Below are 26,904 nucleotides of genomic sequence, written 5' to 3' on the forward strand. Positions count from 1 at the left end.
GGATGTTGCTGGGAACTGCAGAAACCCTTTGTAAACACAAAATTGTACTTTTTAAATAGCATGAGACTGCTTTCCTTAACTTTAACTTAAAGGAATACTTTAAATTCTTTTCCCCCGACATTTGCTTCATTGTTTCATGGATCTGATATCCAATTTCAATCTAACATTATCAGTATTTCCTCAAAATTTTCCATTCACTTAGTTTTTCTTTAAATGTTAATTCAACGAAAGAAAAAGACTTGAGATACTAATGAAATTTTTTTAAAAGTTTGTTTTAAAATTTCCAGTTGTTTTCTAGTAAATCTGAATTAATACGCTCTTCTATACTTTGATAAAAAAATATAAAAAAGAAACAGTATAGTCAGCTTACAATGTTGTGTTAGACACATTGTTTCTTGACTCACACGAATTAAGTTTTGTTTCATTTGCCCAGTATTTTAACAAGGCTATATATATATATATATATATATACACACACACACACACATCTTATCTTCAACTTTGCCAAATATGGATTGAAGATTGTTACATCTCTTGTTTTGAGCTCCATCTCCTGTTCTAAAGAAGAGATGATAATGATAGTAGTAACAGCACATTAACTCCTTTCATTGAATTTGCTTTTCAGTGTACTTAGTTGTTTTGTGCTCAAGAGAGATACCATTTTCCTATGAGGTTAAATTAATTGAGACACAGATTAATGATTTACCTATAGTGACACTGTTAGTCAAAGCAAGATTCAAAGTCTTTCTTTCAATCATAGGCTGTTTCTATTGAACCAGAAAGATTTCCCTGGGGGTGAAAAGGCTATTCAAATAACTATCTAGTAAATGTTACTCACCTTTGTGAATTATATCTGCTATAATGGGAGCCTTAAAAATACATAGATCCTATAAGAGAGTGCATAAATAAATGACAAGAGAATATTACATTTTTTTCCAGTGATTTTGAAAAATCCTTTCAAGATTTTTTTTTTTCCCAATAAACTGGACACTTAAAGGAGACATGCAAGAGATTTTTATTTCCTATTCCTCAAAGCACATAGAAATAACAGGTAAAGGAATCATTCATCTGACTTTAATTTGTTTTCACTTTTAAATCAGTAAGTTCAAAACGGTGAACTAAGATTCATGAGACATGCAGAGATTATGGGGGGAAAAGTGGCTAAAAGTAAAGGGGATTGTAATACATGAGGAAAGGCATTTCTCTATATCACAGTCTTTAACCTTGAGACCACACTAACATGTTTTATAAAATCTCCAATTAAAAATCTCTTGGCCTTCTTTAAATTTAATCCACTTGTACTTAAGGGCTTTCATAACCTGAGAGAAGAATACCTGACACTAAATTGTGTCCATAGTTTAGGGAAATATGACTATATCCATTTCCTTTCAGTTTTAGTTAACTGTGATTTAAACAGATCTATCTGATTTCAGTGAGGGAAATTATCCATCCAAAAGAATTTTCTCAAATGTATTAACACAGTGAAAAAGTATTTCTCTGAAGCCTGTCTTTGCAACTTAACTATATATTTGGCATTTCTATACAGTATAGCTTTATGTGAGCTTTTCTGTTGTTCAGTGAACATCTCACAAAGTGTTATATTTGGTCTCCCTAGCGAGACTGTAATCTCCTTGATGAAATTGATTATGGCTGGTATCTATTTTCTCCATAGTCCTTAGTAAAGTCTTAGCATTAAGTCACTTAACAAAGCTTATTATTTGTTGCCTGGGAGGCTAAAGATTCATAAAAATCAAACTGTGTATGTTATTCTTGAAAGATCAAAATTAACAAATAATTTTTAATATTGTGTTTATTACTATGGCCAATCTTGTTTTTGATATACTTTCTCTTGACACAAAGTTAATTTAATTTCATAGAGAAACAGCTCTATTATACCTACACTTGTTACTGAGTATTTTTGTTCTCTTAATATATATGGAGTGCTGGTAAATGAAATAGAAATTGGCTTTCATTAATCCCTTTGTGTGTGTGTTTGGGGGTGGAGGAAGAAAATTATTTAAAGAACCATATATAAATATATATATGAAAAAATATGTGTTTATACATGTATATATTTAAACATACATGTATATAATCATACATATGATTATAAATTATAGTAAGTGCTATAAGTAGAGTTCTAGCCTAGATATGAACAAGGAAGAACCAACTTTAACTAGGGTTGTCAGAGAAAGCTGCTGTTTAATTTGTAGCTGGATGCTACTGACATGATTTGTGCAAGTCCATGCCATGATTAGAGTTGCATATTTCACAATTCTTTCTGCTATCTGTGGAGACACTGGGTTGGTGTAAAGCAAAATTAGAAAATGTAACTATATTTTTAGAAGACATCATAATCACCACTGGAAAAGCCATGCCAACACAAAATGTAGAGGTAAAAGAAGAAAATGGATTCAGAGTATTTTGGAGACCCCAGAGATTCAGGTAACCACCAAATACTTTGATTTTTCTCTCTGGATCTCAATACATTTGAAATTCTTTTAATATTATTAAGTCTGTGGAAAAATACAATAAAATTCACTAAATTGCAGCATTGGTTAAAAACATGTAATGGATTGGTGTATACATGCCAGAAAACTTAGTAAAATGTGTAATTAATAGAGCCAATAATTCAGATAGTTGGACCTTACAAAGTCTAATACTGACAACTGAATTCTAATCTCATCAAGTAGGTACAAAAGCTATTTCAGTTCAGACTCCAACCTCAAACTTTTTGCCTCTCGTTTTCTTTCAGTCTGCTGCATCTTTGTGTTTGTAATAATTGTATCAGAAACATTTTTCTATTTCTGAATATCTGATAAAACTGTTCATGCTAGCCTGTTAAACCTCAAATTCTCTTAAAAGCAACAGAGAAAAATCAAAGCACAGATAATACTTTCACCCCAAACACCAAGTCAACTTTTTTTTTTTTATACTCCTTGTCATCTATGTGTGTATCTTTATCCTACAGTGTGCACCAGGAATAAAGGATATCAGCTAGAAGTTATTAACCATGCCATCTGAGATTCCTGCTTAAACGTAAGTGCCAAACCAAATACAGGTAACCACTTTTTATTATGTCATATGACTGATAACAGAATAAGTTCTACTTACATTTCTATTTAAAAACCATAGTAACCCAAGGAGAAAAAGCTAAGAAATCACACAGCTGTGCTCTCCAAATCCCAATAAAGATATTATTTTCTGCATCTCTGTTACATGAATAAATGGGCTGAAGGATTCTGCCTGATTTTAAATAAAGAGCACATTAACCCTAAGAACATATGTGAAATTACAGTCTGAAGAAAAATTTAATTTTTATCTTAAAAAGTTCCCTTTCAAGCTCTCATTCTAGCAATGATGTTGCGTATTGTTGCCCGAGTGGACCCATAGAGTGTCTCTAATATTCTTTTAAAAAAATCTAAGGACCAACTTACAACATAATTTTTTTTAAAGTGAGAGCTTAGATTAGGCATATGGGAATGAAATAACCTCTCAATACAATGGTAAACTAATCTCCGTATTGCAAAATCATCAGTCACGCTGGGCAGCATTTATTACTCTGACTTTGAGATTGAGACATGAATGATCAGTAAGTCACTTGGCTTGCAGAGCCCTCTGCTCATAAAATAAGAAAGTAAATTTTTTTAAAACTCCACTGAAATGGGCAGACAGCCTGCAGATGATTTTGTTTCTTGTAATGCTTATAACATTTGTTACGCAGTGAAGAGTTCAGTGGTAGAAGTATTATATTACTGTTGAAACAGCTTGGAGCACATAATATGTACTTACAGTGTTATGCAGCCTGTCATGGAAGCATTTAGACAATAAAATATCCTTGATTAATGCACTATCCCTTATTCTACCTTTACTATAAAATATTCATAATGTGTCTTGAAGCATATACAAGTTCACTTTATAAAATTCAGATGTGTCCATTTGCTAAATGGTATTTAAAGCCTCTGGGTTAGATTTTTGTGATAATTTTAACTATCCAAATGCAAATTTTTCCTTCCAAGAAAGCTGAGTCTTTGCATTTTTAATTATCTCTTAAGGGAAGATATAATATATCCTATAGTAGGGGGTTACACTATAAAGTTTTTAGTTTCTTTAGAGCACAAAGGCTTATAAGAATTATGCCTACTGAACTCACCAGTCATAGCTGGTTGATCCACAGGGGTGATATCTTTGGTAGTCTCTTGCAGAAATCTGTGGAGAGCTTCTCTAAAATTTCTTCATGTAATATAAAGTTGATGGTTTTGACATGAGAGAGACAAACTGAATAGAATCTTACACAAGTTTCAGATTTGTGGTAACTTTTATACAGACCTAGAAAAGACCAAAGGACTAGTGTTGACATTAATTGATAATGTATATAAAACCGAACATTTTATCTTCCTTCCCGCAATAAATGGTGCTATCTGTGGAAAAGATTCCATAGCCCTTTATACATGAATATCTTCTGTAGAATGGAATAGGCAAAAAAGACTATCACGGTTTGCTAAACTGGGTCATTAGAATCAAGTAATAAACTTGCTTACTTTTGATTTCATAAACCCTGATTCTGATTATTTGCCTTCTTATTCAAACTCTACTTCAGGGAAAGAATGATAACCTATACCATTTTATAATTAACATTTCCCATATTTCATTGATAGCCTATTTGTGTGTGTGTGTGGTTTGTCTATGTCCATTTCTGTCAGTATGTTCACTTTTAAATCATAGATGAATTAGACTTCATAAGAATTTAAAATTTTTGTGCCTCAAAGGCTGTTATCAAGAAAGTGAAAAAACAACAGAATGGGAGAAAATATTTGCAAATGAAAAAATATAAGGGGTTAATAACCCAGAATAAAGAAATCTTAACTACTCAACAACAAAAATCAAACAGCCCAGTTGAAAAATAGGCAAAAGACTTGAATATAATCTCTCCAAGGAAGACATATAACTGGCCAATAAGCATGTGAACAGATGCTCAATATCACTAGTCATTAAGGAAATGCAAATCAAAACCACAATGAAATACGACTTCACACACATTAGGATGACTACTGTCAAAAAAAAGAGAAAACTAAGTTTTGGTGAGAACTCAGGGAACCTGGGACACTGGTGCACTGCTGACGTGAATATAAAATGGTGCAGTCACTGTAGAAAACAGTATGATGGCTCATCAGAGAATGAAACATAGAATTACCGTATGATCCAGTGATTCCACTTTTAGGTATGTACTCAAACAAACTGAAAGCAGGAACTCAGATACTTGTACACTAATTCTTAGCAGCATTATTCACAAGAGCCACAACATGGAAACAACCTAAATGTCCACTGACAGATAAACAAAACATGGCATATACAAAAAATATTATTCAGCTTCAAAAGTGAGAAATTCTTATAATACTACAGTATGGAAGGACATTGATAACGTTGTGCTAAATGAAACAAGACAGAAACAAAAGGACAAATATATGATTCAATTTATAAGAGGTACTTAGACTAAGCAAAGTCAAAGACATGAAGCATAATCATAATAGATATTATCAGGGTCTCAACAGAAGGGAGAACAGGAAGTTATTGTCTAATGGGTAGTTTCTGTCTGGGATGATGAAATTTCTGGAAATGGATGGTGGTGATGCCTGCACAATAATGTGAATGTATCTAATTTAGCACTTAAAATGGTTAACATGGTAAATTTTGTTATATATATATTGCCACAATAAAAAGTAAAATTGCATAAGGTCCATTTTATTTTACACTGTACTTTATACTATTTGGCATTGGAAACATCTACCTGTCTTTAAGTTCCACAGATATGTATTTTGACATTTTATTACACAGTTACACTAGGTTCCTTGACGATCCTCTTTGATTAGTCTTGTTTTTCACCGATTTATACCTTCAGATTATTTCATTTTTATATTAAACTCTAAGGGACAGGTAAACCTGAAAGATTAAAATGTCATAATTCACAAATGTTATGAATTTTACTCAATTTCCCACAATTCTGTACAATATTGCTTCTCTTTTTACTTTTGCTGTAAGTTATACAGATGTATACTGTACGGTATATTTTGCATGCCTTATTTTTGGAGGGAGATTGCCTGAACAAGAACATAATTTAGTATTTTCAATGTATTTTCCCTTTTTATTTCATTAATATTTCACAGAGGAGCAGACAAGATGGTGCAGTAGAAGGGTGCTCTTAGCTCACCCACTCCTATGAATACACCAAGAAATATCCACAGACCCACCCATTAACTCAGAACACCGGCTGAGCTTTGACAGAACATTGCCTTTTCAAAAGACAACATTCCTCACAAATCTGGTAGGGAGAGGGGGGAAATAAAAAAGAAATTAGTGCAGGATCTGTCCTGCTGGGAGGGAATGGCAAAGGAGGAATAGCATTCTTACAATGGGTCTACCCCTCTCCAACAGAGAGGTCAGCAGGGATAGAAGGGGGACCTCCAAGTAGAGCAGCCCTTGGCCAACAGAACTAAGTGAAACAGCACAAAGGGTCCCTGTGACACCCAGCCCTAGACTTGAATCTGTGCAGGTAGGCCAAGACTTGGCTGCCCTACCTGGGTGGAGGACTGGGACTTGACTGGGCAGAAGCAACCTCGGGCCTGGAGTGTGCTGTGGCTGGGAGTGTGTACAGAATAGCCTGGGTCCCCCATTAGAAAGAAGGAAGGGAGGGAAAGGGAAAGTGGAGTAAAGAAAAGGGGGAAGAAGAGAAAATGGAGAGAAAGGAAGAAGATAAAGGGGAGAACAGAGAGAAAGGAAGGAAGGGAAGAAAAAGAGAAAGAAAAGAAAGGGAAGGGCAGAAAGAGGAGAAAGAGAGAAGGAAAGAAATAGAAGGGAAGGGGAGAAAGAGAACGGAGAAAAAGAGAAAGGAAGGATAGGGAAAAAGGAGAGGATGGTGGTGTGCAGCTCCCAGGCTGAGATGGGGTTGAAACCTGAATCTGTACCCAGGGGCTCCGCAACTTCATAGGAGGGACTGAAATCTGTTTACAGCCCCGGGCAGTGGGGAGTGTTTTGGTCTGTGGGTGCCTTTGTAGACCTGCACCTCTAAAAAAAATGAACAAGGAGTGGAGTTCTGACACACAGTGGTGGTGAGGGCTGCTGGGTCGTCTTCTGTGAACCTGCCTACCACGTGCAGACACTGTGCTGGGAAAGGTGCTGACCTGGTGGCGCAACCTGCAGGCCTCTGGAAGAAGTAAGCAGAGGTCGCGCAGTAGGGCGAGTACACTGGCGATGGCACTGACCCGGTAGCACAGACGCACAGTCACTGAGGGCTGGGGGCCTCAGTGCAGGTCTTTAAGATGCTCAAGTGTGGTGAGTGCAGGAGCAGCGTTTGGTGCTGGGGATGGAGCTGACCCAGTAGTGCACCATGAACCACGTGTGCGACTGCATTGGTATCTCTGAGGGCAGAAAACCTGGGGAACACCAGAGCAGTGCACTGACATCCCTGTGGCTAAAGCGGCGACAAGGGCAGAAACAACAAACAGTACTTAAAGTGCTCCAACCACGCCTACTACACAGCACAGCTCAGAAATGGGTCTGGAGGCCTCCATTTCAACAAAAGAGGAACAAACCTGGCTCCTCTCAGGGCTGTGGCAACCATACAACAAAAAGGAGGCCCTGCTCAATAGCCAAGGCAGGCTCTAGTCCCTAAAACACCAGCCACACCCCAAACAAAGGGATAACAGCCAACACACACAGAAGAAAGATGTGGCAACCATCCATACTAAAAACAGATCTCAGGACAAAATTATTAGGGGTGCACAATCTACACAGTCTACATCTTTTTAAAAAAAATCCCTTCAAGTACCACAGTAGCTAACTGATACTTCATAATCCATAGTGCCAGAGAGATACAAGAAAAATGAAGCAGAGGAACTACCCCCAATTTAAAGAACAAAAGAAATCCCCTAAAATAACAATGAAAAAGACCTCAACAGTCTACTGGATCATGACTTCAAAAAGGCAGTGATCAATGCACTGAAGGAACTAAAAGAGACTATGAATAGAGACAGGGAATACTTTAAAATGAATTTGAAACTATAAAGAGCCAATTAAAAACAAAACTCAATGGCTAAGATAAAAGCTACACTAAAGGAGGCAATGCAGAGGAACAAATAAGTAACTTTGGATCCAATTAGAACAACAGACAGGAAAGCAAGTAAGAACCAATGAAAGCAATTTTAAGGGACCTATGGGATAATATAAAACATGCCAACCTACACATAACAGAGGTCCCAGGAGAAAAAAGAGCAAAGGGGGTTGAAAACGTATTTGAAGAAATTATAAACCTAAAGAAGGAAACAGATATCCAAGTTCAGGAAGCACAGAAGGTCCCCAATGAGAGAACCCAAATAGACCTACACCAAGACATATAATGAAGATACCCAAGGTTAAAGACAAAGAAATGATTCTAAATGCAGCAAGAGAAAAACAAAGAGTCAGTTACAAGGGAACCTCCATAAGCTTTCAACTGATTTCTCTACACAAACACTGCTGACCAGAAGGGAGTGGCAAGATATATTCAAAGTCCTGAGTGAGAAAAAGCTACAACCTAGGGCCTATCCTTTAAAATAGAAGGAGATATAAAGAATTTCAGACAAGCAAAAACTAAAAGAATTCAGTAGAAATAAACCTATGCTAAAAGAAATATTGAAAAGTCTACTCTAAACAGAAAAGCAGGATGCTATAGAAAGGAGAAAACCATAATTGGAAAGGTGATAACTATAATCAGTTGCTACAGAATAAACATGAAGATGTAAGAGAGGGCATCAAAATCATTAAAGGTGGGAGAGGGGAGCAAGAAAATATATACATATTTTTTTGGTTCTTTTTAGGATGTGTTTGAGCTTGTATGACTCAGTTTAAAGCAAACAGATACAGTAATGGGTCAATATAATTGAAAAACAGGGCAACCACAAATCAATAGCATTCAATAGAGTCACAAAAACCAAAAAGAAACCAAGATAATACAAAAGAAAAAAAGAAACAAAGAGGAAATACCAAATACCAAATACCAAATACCAAACTGGAACAAAGTTCAAAATGGCAACAACCAAATATCTATCAATAATTACTGGAATGTCAGACTAAATGCTCCAATCAAAAGACAGAGTGACAGACTGCATAATAAAACAAGAACCTACAATATGCTGCATACAAGAGACTCATTTTAAGGAGGACACACATAGATTGAAAGTGAGAAGATGGAAAAGATACTTCATGCAAATAGAAATGACAAGAAAGCAGGAGTAGCAATACTGATTTCAGACAAAATAAACTTTAAAACAAAGGCCACAAGGATAAAGGACACTATATAATGATTAAAGGAACAATACGAGATGAGAATATTACACTTGTTAACATGTATTCATCCAATATAGGAGCACCTAAATACATAAAGCAAATATTAACATGTATAAAGGGAGAAACTGATGGGAACACAATTACAGTAGGAGACTTTAACATCCCATGAACGTCACTGGACAGATCTTCCAGACAGAAAATCAATAAGGCAATGGAGAAACTAAATGACACAATAGAACAGTGGGATTTGGTTGATATTTTTAGGAAATTACATTCCAAAAAAAACCAGAATATACATTCTTGTCGAGTGCACATGGAACATTCTCTAGGAGAGAAAAATAGATCATGTACTCAGGCATAAAAGAAGTCTCAACAAATTTAAGTGGAAATTACTTCAAGCATCTTTTCAGACCACAGTGCCATGAAACTAGAAATCAACCACAGAAAAACAAAGGAGAAAAAAACTACAGTATGGAGATTAAACAACATGCTACTAAAATACCAATGGGTCAATGATGAAATCAAAGAAGAAATTAAAAAATACTTTGAGACAAATGACAATGAAAACACAACCACACAAAATCTATGGGATGCAGCAGAAGTAGTCCTGAGACAGAAGTTCATAGTGGTACAAGCCTTCCCCCAAAAAGAACAACAATCTCAAGTAAGCAACCTAACCTATCACCTAAAGGAATTAGAAAAAGAAAAGCAAACAAAACCTAAAGCTAGGAGAAGGAAGGAAATAATAAAGATCAGGGAGGAAATAAATGAAACAGTGATTTTAAAAGATAGAAAAAAAATCAAACAAACCAAGAACTGGTTGTTGGAAAGAATAAACAAAATTGACAAACCTCTAGCCAGGCTCACCAAGAAGAAAAGAGAAAACACAAATAAAGTAGGAAAATAAAATGGAGAAATTACAACCAATACCACAGAAATACAAAGACAATACTATGAACAACTGGAAACAAATTGGACAACCCAGAAGAAGTGGACAAGTTTCTGGAAACACACATTCCACCAAGACTGAATCAAGAAGAAATAGACCACTTGAATAGACTGATCACTAGAAATGAAATAGAATTAGCATAAAAACCCTCCCTGTAAGCAAAAGTCCAGGACCAGATGGCTTCACTGGGGAATTCTACCAAACATACAAAGAACTCATACAGGTCCTTCTCAAACTCTTCCAAGACTGAGTACTCCCAAACTCATTCTATGAAGCCACCATCACCCTGATATCAAAACCAGACAAAGACACTACCGAAAAAGAAAATTGTAGGCCAATATCACTGATGAACATAGATGCATAAATACTCAACAAAATATTAGCTAACAGAATCTAGCAGCACATTAAAAAGAACATACACCATCGTCAAGTTGGATTCATCCCAGGGACACAAGGATGGTTCAACATATGCAAATGAATGTGATACACCACATCAACAAAACAAAGGACAAAAATTACATGATCATCTCAATAGATGCATAAAAAGCATTTGATAAAATTCAACAACCATTTATGATGAAAACTCTTACAAAACTGTGTATAGAGGGAACATATCTATCTCAATATAATAAAAGCTATTTATGACAAACCCACAGCCAACATACTACTCAATGGTGAAAAACAGTAAGCCTTTCCCCTAAAATCTGGAACAAGACAAGGATGCCCACTCTCATAACTTCTATTCAACATACTTCTGGAAGTCCTAGCCACAGCAGTCAGGCAAGAAAAAGAGATAAAAGGGACCCAAATTGGAAGAGAAGAGGTAAAACTGTCACTATATGTGGATGACATGATTACATATATAGAAAACCCTAAAAGCTCCACCCAAAAACTACTGGAACTGATAAAAGAACTCAGCAAGGTAGCAGAACACTAGATTAACCTACAAAAATCAGTTGCATTTCTTTATACTAACAATGAATCAACCAGAAAAGAAAGTAAAGAAACAATCCCTTCTAAAATCGCATCCCCAAAAATTAAATACTTAGGAATAAATCTGACCAAGAAGGTGAATGAAAGCCTTATACTTGGAGAACTACAAAACACTGATTAAGGAAATTAAAGATGACTGAAGGAAATGGAAAGATACCCCTGCCCTTGAATTGGAAGAATCAATATCGTTAAAATGGCCATACTGCCCAAGGCTATCAACACACTTAATGCGATCCCTAACAAATTACCCAGGACATTTTTCACAGAACTGGAACAAACAATCCTAAAATTTATATGGAATCACAGAAGACCCAGAATTGCAAGGCGATATTGAAGAAAAAGAATGAAGCTGGAGGAATAACCCTTCCAGACTTCAGACAATACTACAGAGTTACAGTCATCAAAACAGCATGTTATTGGCATAAAAACAACATATGGATCAATGGAACAGAACAGTGAGCCTAGAAATAAACCCATAGATCTACGGTCAATTAATCTTCACCAAAGGAGGCATGAGTATACGATGGAGAAAAGATGGTCTCTTCAGCAAGTGGTGGTGGGAAAACTGGATAGCAGCATGTAAATGCACAAAGATAAACTCAAAATGGCTTAAAGAGTTAAATATAAGACAAGACACAATAAATCTCCTAGAAGAAAACATAGGCAAAGCATTCTCTGACATAAATCTTAGCAACATTCTCCTAGGGCAGTCTACCCAGGCAATATAAATAAGAGCAAAAATAAACAAATGGGACTTACTTAAACTTAGAAGCTTTTGCACAGCAAAGGAAACCATAAGCAACCTACAGAATGGGAGAAAATATTTGCAAATTATGTGACTGACAAAGGCTTAATTTCCAGAATATATAAACAGCTCATACAACTTAACAAAAAAGAAAACAACCCAATCCAAAAATGGGCAGAAGACCTAAACAAGCAGTTCTCCAAGGAAGACATACAAATGGCCAACAGGCACATGAAAAAAATGCTCAATATCACTAATTACCAGAGACATACAAATAAAACTACAATGAGGTATCACCTCACACCAGTCAGAATGGCCATCATTCAGAAGTCCACAAATGATAAATGCTAGAGAGGGTGTGGAGAAAAGGGAACCCTCCTACATTGCTGGTGGGAATGTAGTCTGGTGCAGCCATTATGGAAAACAGTATGGAGATTCCTCAAAAGGTTAAAAATAGACTTACCATATGATCCAGCAATCCCACTCCTGAGCATATATCCATAGGGAACTCTAATTTGAAAAGGTACATACTCCCCAGTGCTCACAGCAGCACTGTATACAATAGCCAAGACATGGAAGCAACCTAAATGTCCATCGACAGGTGACTGGATAAAGAAGTTGTGGTTTATTTATGCAATGAAATACTACTCAGTCATAAAACAATAAAATAAGGCCATCTGCAGCAACATGGATGGACCTGGAGATCATCATGCTAAGTGAAATAAGCCAGAAAGAGAAAGAAAAATACCATATGATATCACTCAATGTGGAATCTAAAAGAAAAAAGAGAAATAAAAGAAGACACTAATGAACTCATCTACAAAACAGAAACAGATTCACAGATATAGTAAACAATCTTATGGTTACTAGGGGAACAGGAGTGGAAGGGATAAATTTGGGAGTTTGAGATTTGCAAAGGTAAACCACTATATATATAAATAGATAAAAACAAATTTCTACTGCATAGCACAGGGAACTATATTCAGTATCTTGTAATAACCTTTAATGAAAAATATGAAAACAAATATATGTATGTATATTCATGACTGGGACATTACACTGCACAGAAATTGACACATTGTAACTGACTATATACTTCAGTTTTAAAAGCAGCACATTAGCTTTGAGGAATTGATAAAAAATGTATTTTATAATTACCAACCTAAGGAGCAGTTAGAAAAGTTGTTCTTAGCTCTTACTTACCATCACACACACGCTGAGTAACGGTCACATGAGCAAGCATTCTCCATAGACATTATTAAATTTTGCCACAAATTTTGAATGAATGTCAGTAACGATCATGGACTCTGACCTTCCACATAGATAAGACTAGCTATAATGTCATCCCTTTTTTCTACTGGAGAAGGCAGACTGGAAATAAGAACAAACAATTCATACACTTTGGTTTTGCATTATTAACCCATTCTTTTTTGCATGCATCCAAGTTGACAGTAGTGCATTGTGAAACCTGCTAATATAGAGAATGATCACTTGAGAATCTATACACAATCAAGTGTCACAGAATTTTCTAATTATTAATGTCAGAGCAAAGACAATTCCACACCCTTGTGGTTAAATGCAAAGCTACATGTAAAATACATATTAAAATAAATGATGTAATTTTAAAGGTAAAAATCCAGTATTATAACGACCTTTTGTCATTAATAATTAAAAAAAGAAATGCATCTATTCTAGAAGATTGCAATAAGAGAGGATTAGGTAACTTCAAGGCTTTTTAATTAAGCATAAGAGATATTTTAGTTTGTTTGTTGAAAAACAAATAAGCCTCTGGAAATGCAGTCATAAGAGCAAAAAATATTTAAGAAAAAGTAAGTGATAAGTCCCCCCCAGAACAAGGGATGACAGAGACAAATCTATGTTACATTTTGTTTGAGCCACTATTATCTGGTAGCATAAACTACAATGGAGTACATATATCTTTCTCCTCTCATTCAGTTATGGTCTTACGTATCTTTTTATGTTGTCATATTTTCATACAGATGCCTGTCAATAAATGTTTGTATTATTCATTTATCTAATTGGAAAATATTTTTATGAAGTATTCGATCCATTTTATGCTAGACTACATTTCAAAGTTATATTAAGAGTAATAATGATATCAAAAATTCAAGTACTTTATATATATAAATTCATATAATCGGCATAAATTATAAAGAACATTTTATTATTTTCCTGATCTTTTAAATTAAACTGCAGCACAGCATGTTTCATTAACTTCTTCAGAGTCACACACAGCTATGAATTAATGGAGCAGGGAATACAAACCTAGCTAGTGTGGCTTTGGAGTCCATATTCAACCACCTTAGAATCTTATTTAGCAGAAAATACATGAACTTGGAAAATGATGAACCTAAAGTACAAGACTTAAATGAAAGTACAAAATAAAGCCCAAGAAAGATGGCAACGGAACATATAAACAAGAGATCTATTCAATAGTAAATTTTTTATTCCTTACCTCAGAAATGCATCAGCAGCTTCTTGGTCTCTGAGGTGCCACCTTCTTTTGTAATTCCACAATTGTAGAAAAAGGAAATCTTTCACAGTGTATACATATATCAGATCAATACGACGTGCACTTTAAATGCTTCACAATTTTATATAGCAATTATACCTCAATAAAGCTGAAATTAATATATATATATATATACTGTGATCAATTGGTATTTATTCCTGGGACATAAAATGGTTCAACATAATGTAGGAAAAAAATCATACAATTACTTCAATAGACGCAGAAAAAGCATTTCACGAAATTCAACATCAGTGAGCCTAGTTCAAGAACAACTCTGCTGTTGTGAATTCCCACCCATAAGAAACAGATACCACTGAGCTGCTCATGATGCTTGGGCTCCTCTCCGCTGTGCATTTCTCATTAAGTGATGGGAACATGCAAAATCTTCTGGACCCTCTTGCAGAACATCTTGAATGTCCTCTTTTGCTCCCTTCTTCCAGGCAAGGTATTGTGTTTCTACCTTACTTAGGCCATTGCTCATCCCAAATTTCTAGAATCTTCTTCACAGCATTTTGGAATCATCCTGTGGGGTCTTTGACAAAGATTTAAATTCTGTGTTGCAAGAGAGTGCTCTCATCTCATTAAATTCTCCCTTAAACAGTATATATGTACCTTCCTCTCTTAATCCAACATACCCCAGACACAGTGCTGTATATGTTTACTAGTTCCTGTAGCTCAAAGAAATGTTCCTAATTATTGACCTGGTGCCCAGGAGGCAAGGGGAAAATCAGTGGGAAGTTTACATGGTGTAGCAGGGAAAGGCTGTCTTTAAGCAAGGGAGGAACCCTGACCCTTAACATGGAAGTCCTGACCCTTAACATGGAGCTCCAGAAGGTGGTTCATGCTTCCTTGTGTCCAGGGAAGTGTAAGGATTTAAAATTCTCAATTTCATCAACCCCAACCCATAGACAAGTGCCCCATTCTTTCCTAATCAGGGTTCTGTTTAGCATAGCAGACATGTGTAAGTTGAGAATTTAACTGTCTCCTGAATTCTGTTACTTTTTATGATAAAATTCTGAGCCCAAACCTCAGCTTTCTCTGCCCATCTGGCACTGGGTATGAGAGCTTTTTTATATACTGTAAAGGAGGCACTGTTGTATTCACACTTAGCTCTTAATTAATGAGTTACCACTCCATGCCTTTCACTTGATTTCTCCATCACTTACCCCTATAGCTATCCAATTTCTTTGCCGATAAAATACTATTTTGCTCATAAACCTTGAGTGCCTCATGCCTTCCCCACTAGTTGCTTTTTCCCCCTACTGGTACACTGCAGATGAAATTTTAATAATTATACTGTTACCTGTGCTGGAGATTACCCATGCACCACTACCTAGTGCTGAGGTTAGCAGTAGATTAGCTTCAGCCAGCCAATAGGTGATCCAGCTTAGTGTCAAAATCACATTTTAGCATCTGTTTTCATTGACTACTGCTGGTACAAACTCATAAGGGTTAATTTACATGGAAAGTAAACTCAGAGACAGAGATTCACATACAGGAAATTCATTAGAAAGTGTTCTCAGGATTTACACCTGTGAAGAAAGAGAAGCAAGCAAGACTGAGAAGAGGAGGAGTTTGGTTGAAACTATAGCAATTGCCTCAGCATCTCCATGGGGTGACAGGAAGCTAGGAAGGTCCTTAGAGTCTCATGCTGGGGAATGAACTGGGCTTTCATATCCCTGCATTACCCAGCATTCACCACAACTGAAAACAGCAGCTGATTAGGGAAGAGGACAAAATTTTCATACCAAAATCTTTTTATCTCCCTTTAGGACAAGCACTCTAAATCGTCACACTAAATTTTTAGACGAACATCTCTAAATTTTTTAATATCTAAAACTGTATATTTATTTCTATAAAGTTAAATGCAATACTGACTTAAGGGGAAAGACACCATTGTAAATATTCATTAAAAATAAACATGTATATAGCTAAAATTTCTACAGATCATATATCTAGAAGAAAATATTTCAATGTTTTCTAGTCTTTAACCCAGATTGCTTATAATGTTTTTCTTCATAAAAATACAGAAATTAACTTCAGTATCCAATTCTGTTATAAATTACACTTATATAATTATAAATTATCAATAAAAACTACATGGTAAGAATATGAAAAATTAGAGATTTGGAATAGCTCATTAACCACAATTTGTTATTTGGGGAATTATATGAGAGAAAGTATTAACTCAAAAAGAACATAATTGAAAAAAAAAAAGGTATATTTACAATGTCTTACATTTATAATGAATATAGGTAATTCTATATTATAAAATTTTTAAAAAATTGTCCTAAGTAAAAGCTTTTCCTATAGATAATTTTAGAAATAATATTAAAAAGTTGCTCTAGAAGCTACTGATCTGCTTTAATTTATAGTAACATACTATGCTCAAAATAGAAGAAATTGAGTTTCAGACACAAGGATATTCCATGATACCAAAACGTACTTCTAGAGATAAATTTAAGACAAAATGTTATCCATTCATTTTTGTTTTTAATAACAGCCCATTATATGTTAAATATTTTAGGGGTCATGATTAAGTCAGGATGATTAAAATTTTAAAAATTAATATTTGAAGACTAATCACATTAAATCAAATAAAACAGAATACTTTCTGAAGTATACCTGATTATACCTGTGGGGCTGTGGGAGATTTCAAATCCCTAAGAATAGTTAATTATAGTTACTACTAATGAAGTATTTTAGATTAGTCTGTATAAAAGGAGGATACAGATAATACCTCTTATGATTTGATCACGGCAGTACCTGTCAAAATACCTTGAGCTCAACATTTCTATTAACGCTAACTGCAAATCTGCTGTGACTTGTCTTGACTGTAACAACTGAGAAATTTTCTTTCTTAGGAGGCTCCATCACATTACTTGCCCTTCACTTGCTGGAAATACACCAGTTATAAGTTTTTAAAATATTCTATATTATTTAGAATAGTTTCTTACTCTGCCACAGTAAGTTGTTTTCATTTTGTCAAAGCAATATTTCATGTGATTTAAAAATTAAAGGGCAAAATACCTGTTCTGAATAGAATGGTCTTCAGTCATACGTCACTGTATAAGAGAATTCAATTTAACCACACAGGCTTAAAACTACTGTCATTTTCACATTATATCATGTCAACTTAAAGTTACCAGACATGCTGGCATTTACCAACACACTAAATGTTAAATGTTATCTCTTGCGGGAACTCACTTTGCTTCAAACTGATATTCCATTCTAGAATTTTTTAAAATAGAGGTCATCAACTTGATCCAAAGTATACTCATATTATTTTTGTTAAGATAGTTACCAAATTGAAATTGAAATATTTGTTTTTGAGTTTGAGGAATTCTGAAGCAATCTGTTGTCCCCTATACATCATCAATTTTGAAAGTGTTACACGAAGTAAAAGATAGAAATAAAACTGCTAAAAAGGTGATATTTGGAAAGATGTCTTTTATCCCACTTCAAAAAAGATAGTCACAAAGATGGTTTCTTGACTCTTTGAAAGTCCCTGTAAAAATCAAAGCAAAGAAGGTTCTGCATTTATCCTAACCATACAAAAAAGAGAAAGAGAACAACCAGTTTCAAAAAGCTTGGAAGGTACACCAAAAACTCCCCGGAGCCTCACTGGGTTCAGCTTGAGGAAACAGGTGGCCAGGTTGGCTTATGTTGAGGAAAAAAACTGTAAAAATACTTACCTTAAAGAAATGATTCACTTTCAGAATGATTTTGAAGGCACAGATATAAAGCCCTTGAGAGGGGAAAGTTAAAACCACCACCACCACCACCAAAGGAGTAAGTAGTTATCCAGCATAAATAAGAATGAGCTGTTTTCATACAATAGAAGTTTTGTAATTTTGTTCTCATCAACCATGTTAGTTATAAATCTGTTTACTACAAGTTCTGTGTACTTTCCCTGGTAGTAGTGGCAACAAAAATGGTAGCAGTAACAGTTTCTTTTAGCATACGCTACTGACCAGGAAACCATTCATCTTTTCAACGATTCATTAATTTTGGTGATATCATCTATATTTTAGAGATAAAGAGGTTTTATGCTTAAATAGATCATCACTTGGTCAAGGGTCAAATTCAAGAAGGGCTTAAGGCCAATTAGAACCTAGACTTGGATACAAAGTCCATGCCTATCCATTTGGTCTCCTCCTTACAAAGTGTTCTCAGTGAGCTTCAGCTTTTACTTAATAATGCAGTCTTTACTGTGAAAATACCTACAGTATTAATTACTCCTGTAATCATATTGAAGGTTAAGCTTATCTCCCTACTAAATGGTCCAAGATTTATTCTTTGAATTCTTATGATTTCCTGCATGCAGCGTGGCTTTTAAAGGCTTTGAAATGTACTGTAAAAGGTAAACCTGGTTATATCAATTTAACCTGGTGTTTTCCAAACCAAATATATATATAAAATACATATATATAATTAATATACAGAATTACAGAATCTACGTTTTTGCTTAGTTCTCCTTTACTCTCATCTTTGTCTCTTCTGTGAAAACATTCAACTACACATCAAGAGATTTTTTTCCTCATATATTGGCATCACCTATCGCTTAATTCTAAAGCCAAAGGAAGACTCAATATTCAAAGTTTGAGCTTAAGATTATGAGTTATAGTTAGTAAAAAGGCATATTATCATAACAATACATTTTAATTTTATGACTTCCAGTTATATCTGGAGAAGGAGGAGGAAAAAACAGATGCTAAAACTGTTTTAAAGAAAATTACTTTGCAGTTCTCTGGAAACCATAGCTTACAAATTTATTTTGCCTCCAAGACAATTTATGTGACAGATTATCTCTTCTGGGTGGCCATAGAGGCAAAAATAGATTTATTCCACCTGTTAATTACCCTCAGAGCCTCTAAACAGAATTCTGTTTTTTCATTTGTGATCTCCTTAGGCTTTACTTGATTTGCTAACACCCTATATGAACAAGATAATCTAATCAAACAAACAGGATTATAAAGTTACAAAATATAAAATGGAAGGAAACTTACGGACTATTTCATTGAACCTTACAGATTCTTAATGAGTGAATGTGTGTGTATAAAGCTCAGTGAGTTAAACGGGCCATTTAGTCTCCTTAGATTGGACACCCAGCGTCCTGGACACTTGTGCTAAGTCAGCATCACTACTGGGAAACACTGAGGCGAACTGGCAAAGTCAAATATAAATCTATTTGAAAAACACATTTTGTTTAAATTTTCCTTGCAAATTTATGAGCATAAAATCAAATGGTATACTAGAAATGAAACTTTCAGAAGTATAAACTATTATATATAGGTTAATTATTCACATTATAAACATTTTATTTTCTGAACTAAAATGGCCTAGTGTAATTGCTGTGGCATATTTAAATTTTTCCAGACTGTCTTTTAATAAGCTGATCAGTGACATTCCATTTAGTAAATCTGGGCGGGTAGATGGTATGATGCAGGGATGTATGTACTATGACAGGCCTTTTTCAACAAGCTCCATCTATGCTACAGGGTAAAATAAAAGTGTCATCTGCTTTTTTATATTTCGTATCACTTCTCTGTTTTGCATCATGTAGAATTTGAGATTTTCACTTTGCATTTGAGGAAATACTTTTCACATTTTTATCTTCTTCTTATATAGCTTTCATGCTAATAAAAGGATTGGCTTTCCTTATCTAGTAAAATATTTTCATGCATAAACTACAGTAACGTGGTTGCCAACTTGGTTTAATGGTTCACATTAAGAATAATCATTTCTTTATGTTCATAGAAATGCTGTCCATAAGCCAGAACATTGCACCTTCTGCCATCAGTATACTGGGTAAACTGGAAGGTCAGAGCCTGGAATAAATTTCAACTCCTGATCAAACAATGAAGAATAAAGAAGGATTAATGTAATAAATTGATTCATTGTTGACAGAATGTTTTTAAGCCCTTTTGAGAGAGACCCTGTCTGCTCTCTTCAAATGTCAAATCAACTAGCCAGCTTCTTGACAATTAAAGGGTACTGCTTACAAAATTGTTAAGAAGGCTATTTGTTTATGGAGCCCTCATGCTTCTTTCAGTCTTCCCCTTCACTCTTCTCTCCCTGCTCCATCACAAGCCTACATGATGCTATATTCCAGCCATCATAATCTAAATGACACAAAGGCCAGGCATTTCATAAAGAACTCAAGAGGACAGGCTCTGATTGTGTATGTGTGTGTGATGAATGAGTATTATAAATTCTTGAGTGCATTTGTGCATATGCTTTTGAAGCAGGGACTCATTCCTCAAGTACTCCTAATTGTTGCCATAACTAATTGTAGGCTCTAGAAATAACATAGAGATTAAATTTTATTTGAAATCCCTTAATTTCTAAATGTCAGTTTCTGTTACGGGCTAAATTGTGTCTCCTTCAGCATCCGCCTCTCCAATTTGTATGTTGAAGTTTTAACCCCCAGTAACTTAGAATGTGACTATATTTTGAGACTGGACTTTTAAAGAGGTAAATAAGGTAGAATGAGGTCATATGGATAATTCCTAATCCGATATGACCGGTGTCCACATAAGAATTGGAGACTAGGACACAGACAATTCACAGACCAAGGGGTGACTATATGAAGACACAGAAAAAGGTCAGCCATCTGCAAGCCAGGGAGAGAGGCCTTAGAAGAAACAAAACCTGCCAATACCTTGATCTCGGATTTGTAGCTTCCAGAACTGTAAGAAAATGAATTTCTATTGTTTAAGCTGCCCAAGCTGTCGTATTTTGTTTTGGCAGCCCTAGCAAACTAATGCAGTCTTTTTCAAAATGTTTTCCTGGTCAAATAAAACATGTCAAAGTGTCACATTTTGCCCAAAGTCTGCTAAAGTTTACCTCTGATTTAATTACTCATTGAGTCATAGTTTACTGAACTAGCTCTGTAACTTGATGTTAAAGCTGCATGCTTTGGCCAATTAGCTCATTATCTCGTTTTAATTAAATGTTTTATTTTAACATAATTGTAGATTCAGCTGCAGATGTCGGAAATAATACAGAGAAATCCTGTCTAGTTTCCTCCAGTGATAACAATAAATGTCACAACAGGATATTGACATTAATATACTCAATATACAGAACACTCTGTTCACCACACTTCCATCCATCATGTTGCCCTTTTACAGCACACCCACTTCCCTCCCACCTTCATTCCCTTCTTAAACACTGAAACCACTAATGTGTTCTGCATTTCTATAATGTTCTCATTTACAGAATGATAGATCAGTGGAATCATACTATGTAACTTTGGGGGATTGGCTTTCACTCAGTATAATTTCCTGGATGATTCATCAAGGTTTTTATGTATAGTGTATTCCTTTATATTGCTGAGTAGTATTTCATGTTATGTATTTTAATTTAACCATTCAGTTTTTGAAGAACTAGTTTATTTCCAGCTTTTATTATAAGTAGAGTTTCTATAAACATTCATATAGATTTTTATGTGACTATGTCTTCATTTCTCTGCAATAAATGCCAAGGGATGCGATTACTGGGTTGTATATTAGTAACTTATGTAGATATTCAATCTGCCAAACTCTTCCCAGAGTGGCTATGCCATTTTATATTCCTGTCAACAATGTGTAAGTGATCTGATTTCTCTACATCCTTGCCAGCATTTTGGTTTTGTCACTATTTTCTGTTCTAGCCATTCTAATAACGTGTGTGGTGGTATCACATTATGGATTGATTATGCACTTCCCTTTTGTCTAATGATACTGAAGTCTTTTCATGAACTTATTTTCCATCTGTCCATATTCTTTGGTGAAATGTCTTTTCGTATCTTTTGCCCATTTTCCAATTGGGCTGTTTGCTGTTTTTACTACTGAGTTTCCAGAGTTCTTCATATATCATAGATATTAGTCCTTTGTCAGATACGTAGTTTGCAAACATTTTCTCCCACTCTGTAGCTCAGCTTTTCATCTTCTTAAAAAGGTCTTTCATAGAGCAAAAGTTTTTGTTTTTAATTTTTTAAAGTCCAATATATCAATTCTTTTCTTTTTATGTATTGTGCTTTTGATATTAAGTCTAGGAGCTCTTTGCCTAGTCCTTGATCCCAAAGAGTTTCTATGTTTTTTGTCGAAAGTTTTATAGTTTCACATTTTACAGTTAAGTCCTTGATCCATTTTGAGTTAGTTTTTGTTAAAGGTGTAAGATTTAAGTTGAGGTTTATTTGTTTTATTTTATTTATTTATTGCTTGTAGAAGGCAACTGCTTTAGGCGCCATATGGTAAAAAGGCTATCTTTCCTTCATTTGCTCTTGCAACTTTGTCAAAAATTAGTTGGGCATACTTGATGGGCCCAATTCTGAGTTCTCTATACTGTTTCATTGATCTATCTGTTTATTCTTCTGTCAGTCTGACAAAATCTTGAATTCTGCACTATACAATAAATACTGAAACTCAGTGCTGAAGGCAGATATCCTTACCTTTTTCGTGGTTATAGGAAGAAAACATTCAGTCTTTCATTATGAAGTATGTTAGCTGGAGGTTTCTGTAGATACTATTCCACTATGAAATAGGCTAGAAAAGAGAGAATGAGAGATGGCAGTGGGGAATGACAGATTCACCAGCAAACCCACTTTCCTAGAAGTAGAGGATTTTAATAAATACAGAATATAAATCAGGAAATAGCCACTTCCTTCGTATATAAATCATTATGGAAATAACTATGTTAAAGTAGTTTTATAAATGAGGGAATTGTATTATTTTACCCATACATTAATACATTTTATTATATAGATTTCCTATTATGTATTTTTTTTACTTTTATCAATTCAACTGAAAAATTGCAACATTCACTACATTTAAAATCTGTTGCTTCCTTTGTTTTATATCTAATTATTTTAAGCTAACCAACACTTTACATTATCTATTATGTCTTTTTAACTGGAAATCAATTCTCAAATAGTTCTAAATGCCTTCCTATAACCGTTTTAAAGTAGGTAGAGAGGTATGGCCAAGATGTCACCCTCTTCCATGTCTGCACCACAGGAGCTGCATCAACAGACCCCCTTCTGAGAATAAGAAGACCCTGAGTGCACCTCATCCAATGAACAAACCAAAATTACAGCTACTCATAAAGAAACTATTTATGAGGACAATCTGAAGACTGGCAGAAGGGCTTTCCACAACTAAAGATAAAGAGAAGAAACCACAACAAGACGAGTAGAAGGGGCAGAATTATCAAAACACCTGGGTAGGCAACCTACAAACAGGAGGATAATCACAACTGCAGAGGTTTTTCCCAAAGAATGAAGGGTCCAAGCCTCACACTGGGCTTCCCAGCCAAGGGCTTCTGCACTGGGAAGATGACCCCTCAGAATACCCTCGTTCTGAAGGCCAACAGAGCAATCACGTGGGAGAGCTAGAGGGCTGAAGGAAACACAGACCTCATTCTTAAAGGGTGCTTGCAAAATCTCACACACTCTGACTCCCCAAACAGAGAAGCAGTAATTTGGAAGGAGCCTGATCAGACCCACGTTCTGATTCTGGAGAGCCTCCGAGAGAGGAAACAAGCAACTGGAACTTCCACTGAAGACACAGACACTGGCAGCAGCCATTTTGGGGAGCTCATTCTACCTTCAATACACTGGTGGTGGCAAGTGCCATTTTGCATCCTCCATCCAGCCATTTAGTGTGGGAGACTTACCTGACCACCAACAGGCTGGTACCAGCACCAGGTCTCCCTGGCCCTGTAGCCAGTGTTCTGGGACCCAGCTCCACCCACCAGCAGGAGAGTACCAACCTTGGGCCCCTCAGCCAGCTGCCTCTAGATGAGGCCCCTCTCACCAGCAGGTTCACACCAGCCTGGGCCCCTCGAAGCCCCACAACTGTTTGCCCCAGGACCCAGCCCTGTCACAACAGAAGGGTTCATGCAGACCACGTAGGAATCACCCACTGATCATATAGCTCTGGTGACCAGCATGCTGCTGGGCCCCAGTCCATCTCCTACATAAGGCTACTTTTTCTAGATTGGAAAATGTAACCAATTTACCTAATACATAAAAACAAAAACAGAGAGTCAGGCAAAATGAGATGACAGAGGAATATGTTTCAAATGAGGGAATGAGATAAAACCCCAGAAGAATTAATTAAAGTGGAGATAAGCAATTACAAGCAATCTACTCAATAGATCAAGGCAAAGATCATAAAGATGTTCAGTGAGCTTGGGAGAATGAATGAACACAGTGAGAAGTTAAACAAAGAGTTAGAAAATATAAAAAAGAACCAAAAAGAAATAAATATAATAACTAAAATTAAAAATACACTAACTAGAAGGAATCAAAAATAGATTAGATGATACAGAGAAATAGAACAATGAACGGATGGCAGAGTAGTGGAAATCAAGCTAAACAGAAAAAATAATTTTAAAAAGAATAGATTTAGGTCATCTTTTATGACTATAATACCTTGAGACTAGAGCTACAAGAAATAAACCACAAAAAACACAAACACATGGAAGCAAAACAATATGCCACTAAATGATGAATATGTCCTTGAAAAAAATCAAGGGAGAACTAAAAAAAATACCTAGAGACAAATGAAAACAAAAACATAATAATCCAAAATGTAACAGCAAAATCAGTTCTAAGAGGGAAGTTTATAGTGATACAAGCTTACCTCTGGAAACAAGAAAGGTATCAAAATTATCTAAGCTTACACCTGAAGGAACTGGAAGAAAAAAGAGTCCCCATTAGTGGATGAATGGACAAAGAATATGTGGTAAATAAATACAATGAGTTATTATTCAGCTATAAAAAAGCATGAATCTTGTCATTTGTGGCAACATGGATAGACCTAGAGAGTATTATGCTAAGTGAAATGAGGCAGAAAAAGACAAATACCTTAAGATATCACTCATATGTGGAATCTAAAAAACAAATGAATAAACATAACAAAATAGAAACAAACTCATAGATACAGAGAATAAACAGGTGTTTGCTAGAGGGAGGGAGGTGGGGGGATGATTGAAATAGTTGAGGGACATTAAAGAAGTACAAACTTCCAGTATGAGACATGGGGATGAAATGTACAGCATGGGGAATATAGTCAGGAATAATGTAGTATCTTTGTATGGTGACAAAAATAGTCAAAAGGTACAAACTTCTAGTTATAGGTAAGTACAAGGGATGTAATTTACAATATGATTAATAAAATTAACACTGCTGTATGTTATATATGAAAACTGTTAAGAGAATAAATCCGAGTTCTCATTACAAGGAAAAATATTTTTTCTTTATTTATGTCTGTATAAAATGACTGATGTTCACTTAACTTACTGTGGTAATCCTTTCATATAATACATAAGTCAAATCATTATGCTGTATACCTTAAACTTATTCAGTGCTATATGTCAATTAAATCTCAATAAACTGGAAGAAAATGAAAGTATAAAATATTTGAAGAATCCAAAATATGTAAACACTATCATGGCATAACAGTCCTATTAATACATTAGTTAATACATACTTTCTATGCCTAAATTCTCTGAGCAGAGATCTCAGTAAAAGGGAAAATATGAGGTCCATACTTAGTAAAAGGGAAAATACAAGTCAAACTTAATAATGAATATAAAGCTGTCAAATTCTTTGACACAGATTATTTTTATAACATAATAAAATCCTTCAAGAACTTTATATATCAGATGATGATGTGAATCCTCTTCCTTGAGTTCTTTGAATATTATTTTATATAACCTCTAAGTCAATGCTGAACAATAATTTAAGCATCCCATCTACTTCCTGACTAACTTAAAATATTTTACAATGTCAACATCTCGTATAATATTTGGTATTTTCAATTAAACAGTTTTATTATGTGAAACTTTTTCCATTTCACTTGAAATTTTACAGGTAATGACTATAGATCTTTATAAAATATTTCTAATATCTATTATTATAATAATATTTTACATTGTTATTTATGATGTAATTGTTAATGTTGATTAATTTGTTTAATGTTGCATCACTGGAATAAACCAAATTTGGTCATAAATTAGAGTAAATTAAGTTATTACCTAGTACTCTTAGTTTTTTAGTAGCTAATATTTTATTTAGAATTTTTGTGTCTGTACTTAAGTTTATAACTCCTTTCCTAGTAATACATTTATCAATATTGGATAGTCAATTAATTCTGGCTATAGTCTCATTTATATAGCATCAAAACTATGTGTTTTTAGAGAATCTTGTAACATAAGTCTATCTTACTTTCATTTTTTTTAAAACCCTGCACAAGGATACAGAAGATAAAATTATGATAGAAAGTGATCACAGTCATGAAAGATAGAGCTCAAGTGTTTCAAGTAACAGAAAAGGGTAATACTTAGTTTTAACAATGCATGGATCATTCTCAT

The 26,904-nt window shown here is 34.9% G+C and overlaps 1 long non-coding RNA gene across 2 annotated transcripts in view; it reads left to right on the forward strand.

The window, feature by feature from the left end:
- The window catches only part of LOC116155789 (uncharacterized), a 94,844-nt gene that overhangs the window by 22,496 nt on the left and 45,444 nt on the right, over window positions 1-26,904 (forward strand). Inside the window, exons 3-4 of one of the 2 annotated variants that reach the window (XR_004139672.2) lie at window positions 2,972-3,039; window positions 20,302-20,542. This is a non-coding gene — a long non-coding RNA (uncharacterized LOC116155789). Of the gene's footprint in view, window positions 1-2,971; window positions 3,040-20,301; window positions 20,543-26,904 lie in introns of those variants that run through there. The other variant, XR_010382049.1, reaches the window with a different exon arrangement.

The sequence above is a fragment of the Camelus dromedarius genome, chromosome 8 (genome assembly GCF_036321535.1).
Source record: "Camelus dromedarius isolate mCamDro1 chromosome 8, mCamDro1.pat, whole genome shotgun sequence".
Taxonomy (NCBI): domain Eukaryota; kingdom Metazoa; phylum Chordata; class Mammalia; order Artiodactyla; family Camelidae; genus Camelus; species Camelus dromedarius.